Below are 7,167 nucleotides of genomic sequence, written 5' to 3'. Positions count from 1 at the left end.
GTCCTCAGGTTCCCACCTGAGGAGGTACAGAGGTAGTGCCTACTTAACTTAATCAGTGCCTACTTAACTTAAATCAGTTTAACATGAGAACTGATACAAAGAAACTAAACACATTAGCAGGCAAGTATTTGCTTTTTCAGTGGAGAGGAAAGGCTGGAACTGGTCCTTGGAGCAGGTCCTACTTGGGCTCAGAGTGAAAGCTGTGCTACATGCAGCAGGATTAAGATCTTATTTTCAGACTACTATTTGTCTAAATTCTGTCCCAAAAAGTTTTGCAGAGTTAGGCTACAAGAAACGCCTCTGAGGTGTGCATTCCATGGCTTTAAGGGAAGAAGGAAGGATTTGTAGTCATTGCCAAGCTTTATGAAGGGGTTAGGGAAATCCTCGAGATTTCCTCATGCAAATGGTGGATGAGCCAACCAGGAGAGGTGCGCTGCTGGATCTCATCCTCACTAACAAGGAGGGTCTGGTTGAAGGAGTGAAGGTTGAGGGCTGCCTTGGTTGCAGCGACCACGAGATGGTAGAATTCAGGATCTTGTGTGGTAGGGTCAGTAGAATAGCAAGTAGAATCGCAACCCTGGACTTTAGCAGGGCAAACTTTGGCCTCTTCAAGCGATTGCTAGGGGAAATACAGTGGGCTAGGCTGCTTGAAGGGAAAGGGGCCCAAGATAGTTGGTTGACGTTCAAGGACTGCTTTTTCCGAGCTCAAGATCGGAGCATCCCGACACGTGGGAAGTCGAGGAAGAGGGTCAGGAGACCTGCGTGGTTAAATAGGGAATTGCTCGGTATGCTCAAGTGGAAGAGGAGAGTTTACAGGTCATGGAAAGAAGGGCTGGCCACTTGGGAAGAATATAAGGCTGCTGCTAGAGGATGTAGGAAAGCTGCTAGGATGGCTAAGGCCTCCTTGGAATTAAAGCTGGCGAGAGGGGTCAAGGACAGCAGAAAGAGCTTTTTCAAATACATGGCAGGTAAAACTAACACCAGAGGCAATGTAGGCCCGCTGATGAACGGGACGGGTGCCCTGGTGACAGAAGATACAGAGATGGCAGAGTTACTGAATGACTTCTTTGTCTCTGTCTACTCTGCTGGAGGCAGTCCTGAAGAGCCCTGTACCGCTGAGACCCCGGATGAAGATAGGTCAACGGAGCGGTCTGCCTTAGTCGATGAGGAATGGGTTAAAGACCAGTTGAGCAATCTGGATATCCATAAATCCATGGGTCCAGATGGGATGCACCCGCGGGTGCTGAGGGAACTGGCTGAGGTCATTGCCAGACCGCTCTCCATCATCTTTACCAAGTCTTGGGAAACGGGAGAGGTGCCTGAGGACTGGAGGAAAGCAAATGTCACTCCTGTCTTCAAAAAGGGCAAGAAGGAGGACCCGGGTAACTATAGACCGGTTAGCCTCACCTCCGTTCCTGGGAAAGTGATGGAACACCTTATCCTTGGTGCCATCTTAAGGCATATCAAGGATAAGAGGGTTATGAGGGGCAGTCAACATGGCTTCACCAAGGGGAAGTCGTGCTTGACCAATCTCGTAGCCTTTTATGAGGAAATAACACAGTGGATGGATGATGGTAGAGCGGTGGATGTGGTCTACCTCGACTTCAGCAAAGCGTTTGACACGGTCTCCCACAGCATCCTTGCGGCTAAATTGAGGAAGTGTGGTCTGGATGATCGGGTAGTGAGGTGGACTGTGAACTGGCTGAAGGAGAGAAGCCAGAGAGTTGTAGTCTATGGGGCGGAGTCTAGTTGGAGGCCTGTATCTAGTGGAGTGCCTCAAGGGTCGGTACTGGGACCAGTATTATTTAATATATTCATTAACGATTTAGATGAGGGAATTGAGTGTACTATCAGCAAGTTTGCTGATGACACTAAGCTGGGAGGGGTGGCCGACACGCCAGAAGGCTGTGCTGCCATCCAGAGGGACCTGGACAGGCTGGAGAGCTGGGCGGGGAATAACTTGATGAAATATAACAAGGGAAAGTGTAGAGTCCTGCATCTGGGCAGGAACAACCCCAGGTTCCAGTATAGGCTGGGGAACGACCTGTTAGAGAGCAGTGTAGGGGAGAGGGACCTGGGGGTCCTGGTGGACGACAGGGTGACCATGAGCCGACACTGTGCCCTTGTGGCCAAGAAGGCCAATGGCATCCTGGGGTGTATTAGAAGGGGGGTGGTTAGTAGGTCGAGAGAGGTCCTCCTTCCCCTCTACTCTGCCCTGGTGAGACCTCATCTGGAATATTGTGTCCAGTTCTGGGGCCCTCAGTTTAAAAAGGACAGGGACCTGCTGGAGAGAGTCCAGCGCAGGGCAACTAAGATGATTAAGGGAGTGGAGCATCTCCCTTATGAGGAAAGACTGAGGGAGCTGGGTCTCTACAGTTTGGAGAAGAGGAGATTGAGGGGTGACCTTATTAGTGTATATAAATATATAAAGGGGAGTGTCACGAGGATGGAGCCAGGCTCTTCTCAGTGGCAAACAATGAAAGGACAAGGGGTAATGGATACAAATTGGAGCACAAGAGGTTCCACTTAAACCTGAGAAGAAACTTCTTCTCAGTGAGGGTGACGGAACACTGGAACAGGCTGCCCAGGGAGGTTGTGGAATCTCCTTCTTTGGAGACATTCAAGACCCGCCTGGACACGTTCCTGTGTAACCTTATCTAGGTGTTCCTGCTCCGGCAGGGGGATTGGACTAGATGATCTTTTGAGGTCCCTTCCAATCTCTAACCTACTGTGATACTGTGATACTGTGTGACATGGACCAAGATATTCACCCTGGGGTAAGGAAAATATTCTTCACCAAAGCCTTTTGTATAAACCAATCCTAATAATATAATGCCTTTAAAAAGGCTCTTAGTATCTTCAGAAATGAAAATACTTGCTGGTGGGTGGGACAAAGAGCCAAAGGCTTTCAAGATCTGAAAAGAGAAAGAAATGTCTCTCCCCTATCAACAATACTAAAACTCCTCCAAAGATACTAATGGAGAAGGCAAGTCCCCCTCTGGTGGTACTTTAAGACTGTCAGCTGTGGGCAGCTCCAGCTGGACAAGCTCCTTGCAATCTCCCTTGGTAAGATCCTTGGCCTTGGTGGGATAAAAGAGCAGGGGGTGCTTGGAGTGGCCTCTGGACACAAACAGTGCATCCTGTATTTCTAGATGGTGGCATATGTGATATGTCGTTATTTAAAATGATGTAAACCTTTCTGATGTCTGCCCCAGGTTAAGAGCTTCTAAGTTCCTATTCTGTGAAAGTGGAGAGATTGAACACTTGTCCTGTCTGAACTGAGCAGCTTGTCTTGCTCTAATAATCTATGGCACTGTGCGGCCTTCCCATAGATAATGTTTTGTTGTCTGTGTCAGCTAAAGTACATCAGTGTAACAGCCCCTTGGTCCTAGCTGTCAGGATGGAAATGGGGCATTCAAATGTATTGAAAGTAGGAAGATGGGTTAAGCATATAGTCAGCTATAAACAGTCTTGCACACAGTAATTGCGTAACTTCAGTTTCTCTCTTTGGAAGAAGTAGGATCTATGTATCTAGCCCTCCCCCCAACAAAGGGGGATGACAATAAACCTGGAGAGGGGCTTGGGACAAGGGCCTGTAGGGACAGGCCAAGGGGAATGGCTTGAACCTGCCCGAGGGGAGACTGAGCTGAGCTCTTAGGCAGAAGCTCTTCCCTGTGAGGGTGCTGAGGCGCTGGCACAGGGTGCCCAGAGAAGCTGTGGCTGCCCCATCCCTGGCAGTGCTCAAGGCCAGGTTGGACACAGGGGCTTGGAGCAAGCTGCTCTAGGGGAAGGTGTCCCTGCTCGTGGAAGGGGGTTGGAGCTGGAGGAGCTTTAAGCTCCCTTCCAACAGAAACCAGCCTGGTATTCTATGATCTTCATTTACAAACATTTCTAGAACACCTTTGAGATCAAGCAATATCTATAACATGCTCAGAGGTGTCCACAGCAGGCTTTCATTGCTGCTCAGCTCAGGGGCTCTGTGGGTGGAAAATTATCTCCTTGATGAGCCGTGGCTGAGACCGTGATCTGCCAGTATTCACCCATGTAACTCCTCAGGGGTGGCCACACCAGACGCAGCTTCTGCGACTCCTCTGCCTGCTGCCATGGTTCCTGGCAGAGCTGGTTGGCTTCCTTTCCCTGTGCTCCTTGGCTGCTTGCTGTGGTAGTGCAGGGGGAAGGCAAAGGCAGCTGAAGCAGGGGAAGATGCAGACATGCCTTTGAGTGGCAGCTGGATTTCCTCTGGATTGCAGAAACAGCCTAGCCCAGGAAAATTGTTGTGGGGCAGGTCCCAGCTCATATAGGATGCATGTGGAAGGTTGAAGTGTCTGCTTGGGAGAAAGCCTCCGTGCAGAGGGTGGGTTACCCTAACTTTTTTTGGCCTGGTGGTTGTCAGATGAAAGGTGTCTTCTCCCTATAAAGCACTGGGTGGATGTTCCCAGAGCTGTGCTGGCTGCTGCTCTGAGCCAGAGCTCACCATGGTGGCACTGGGGGTACAAAGAACCCATGTCCCTGAGGAGCGCAGTGAGCTAGGAGTGGTGCAATGCTGAGCCTTGGATGCAGGAGGCATCATGTGCTTTGTGCCAGCTGGGTGGCCAAGTGATAATGTCAATCCTGTGCAGGCTTGCCAAAGCAGAACATGTGTGCACTGTGCAAAGTGGTGTTACAGCACCAGCTTCCTGATAGGCTTCTTCAGGTCTGGTTTAGTGGCACTGTGACCTTCACGAGGTGGTTAGCTGAGGAGTGATGCGGCTGTGCTGCTGCACTGGCACAGGCTGCTGTGGGAGAGTAGGGTCTGGGCCTTGCAGAATGTTGTTGGCCACCTTTTCTGCCTGCACCAGCACTGTGCAGGGGTAGCCAGCCATGATCTGGTCACCAGAGCCTCAGGAGATGGCATGATGGGTGCTCTGTGGTACACCAAATATGCTGGTAGCACGTGGTGGCAGGCTGCTGCAGGGAAGAGTGGGCACACACTAGAGGGACCACCTGGCTGCTGTTCAGCCTGGGGAGGGTCAGTGAGAGTGAGCTCTGCCCATGGAAGTTGCACTTTCACCATTGGCTTCTCTTAATTTGAGCAGTCCCTATGATGGATGAAAGAACAGCACCACTTGTCTTCTGCCAGTGATGCTCTCAAATTCACTGGGGAGTGGGGCATGGTTGGGCCTTGTGTGACAGATTCAGTGTCACTGTGCTGTTGTGGTTTGCAGGAGTCCATCTCTAAGTAAGGTTCAGGGATGCCAAAAGCTAAGAGTGATTTTTGTAAGCTGGAAAATGGAAACTTGCCTGCAGGCAGGAGAGGTGAGGCCGGGGGTTTCCCTGTACATGCCTCTTCTTCCCAAGTCCAAGTATCTCCTGTTTCTGCACCGGGTGCAGTAGATCCCACAGCTTGGGAGCATGCCAAGGGAGCACACATCTGCCCTGCTCAAGCTATCACCAGGACTGTTATCAGTCCTTCAGGATGCTCAAGGACAGGGTCCTGGAGGCAGCTGCTAGTGGGTATGCATGGCCAGCACATCTGTGCAGCAGTCTGTTGGTGCGGGATGGGGCTCAGCAGCAACCTCAGGATTGTTTAGAGGACCAAAACAAGCCACAGTCAATTTTCTGGTTGTTCAGTGTTGGCCATGGTATATTCATTGGGTAGTCCCTGTGTGACTAGGACCGTCTTCAGCTGTTTCTTCCACTTGGGTATGCTGCTATGCTGTTGTTGGTGTCTAAGAAGGTGCAAGCTCCCACCAGAGCCTCTCCCACTGCTGGATCTTGAGGTAGTTGCTCTGGGGTGGGGATTCTGCCATGTCTGCTGAAAGCTGCAGCACCTCCTCTTGGAGTGCAAACAGGGTCTCACTTCCCCATGTGCTGCCTGTTTTCACAAAACCAGGCACCTCTGAAGTCTTGGCCCTTCTGTCAAATGTAGCAGAAATGATGAATAAGTCCTAAAATTGTCCAAGGCAGGACAAACCGGAGGCAGTGTGATCGCACAAGTCTTCTCTAGGCAATACTTCCCAAGGAGCACAAAGGAAACAAATATCATTGAGTGACATCAGGCTGTCCTATGGGGGATGTGGCGTTTCCACAAGTTTGTGTTTGAAAAGGGGAGATTCTGTTCCTCTCTTTGTGGCTTTTGTCTGCAGGCCAAGCTGGGGGTTCCAGGGGTACTTTACCCAGGGGCAGAGTGGCTCTCCCAAGATCAGGGTATTCACTGAAATGCATCGTGGCTCCCATCCCTCCTCAGCAGAAGGATTTTCCATATGCTGCACCTTTTCTGCTTGGCTCTTCTGCACCCAGAGGCTCCTCTTCAGGCTGATGCTTTGAGAATAAATCCTGGCTGTGGCTGTCATATCTGTGGTTCTGTTGGTGTTCTTTCTACCTGTCTGTTTGGAATAGACAGCCGTCACCCCACAAGTTCCAGATGGGGCAGTATGGCCACTGGCTGCTTAGATATGCCGAGAACCATGTGGGATCCTCAGCTGGGCTTCAGATGAGAGGTTCAGCTGGCTGGTGAGCTCCTCCAGGAACACCCTTTGACCTTTGTTTAATTACTTCAGTGACAACAAGCAAATAGAAGAGAACGTTCTTGACAACCTCTTATGGCCGGTGATAATCCTGATGTTATTGAAAGCAGGGATGGAGGAAGGTGTTGCAAGCCTCCATCAGAGCAGAGTTGCTGCCTGATAGTGCTCCTGCAAAGATGCTGGAACTCCTGTTTGAGGACCATGGGCATGATGGTCTGCAGGGAGCTGGGGGCACCAAGGTAAGGTGGGGGCGTTGCTGGGGGCAGTCCTTCCATATGGGAAGGATTGTAGCATCTTATAAGGTCTTGCCAGAGGCACTGGAATAGGTTGCCCAAGGAGGTTGTGAATGCTCCATCCCTGGTGGTGTTCAAGGCCAGGTTGGACGAGGCCTTGGGTGAGATGGTTTAGTGCGAGGTGTCCCTGCCCATGGCAGGGGGGTTGGAACTTGATGATCTTAAGGTCCTTTCCAACCCGAACTATTCTGTGATTTTATGATTCTCTGTCTGGAGTTTGAGCTGGTTTTGCTCTGTGCAGCCCCCATCATTTCCCGGGAGCCAGTGTGCCCAGGGTGTGGATGGATGCGGCTCAGCCGGCCATGGCCCCCGACGTGACCCACCGTGGGGTATGGTGCGGCGGGGGGGGGGAACAGTCGTGGGCGTGG

The sequence above is a fragment of the Neopsephotus bourkii genome, unplaced genomic scaffold (assembly GCF_033783945.1).
Source record: "Neopsephotus bourkii isolate Nb327-2 ecotype Australia unplaced genomic scaffold, CSIRO-AGI_Nbou_v1 NB_659, whole genome shotgun sequence".
Classification (NCBI taxonomy): domain Eukaryota; kingdom Metazoa; phylum Chordata; class Aves; order Psittaciformes; family Psittacidae; genus Neopsephotus; species Neopsephotus bourkii.
Note: the sequence above shows the minus strand (reverse complement) of the source record.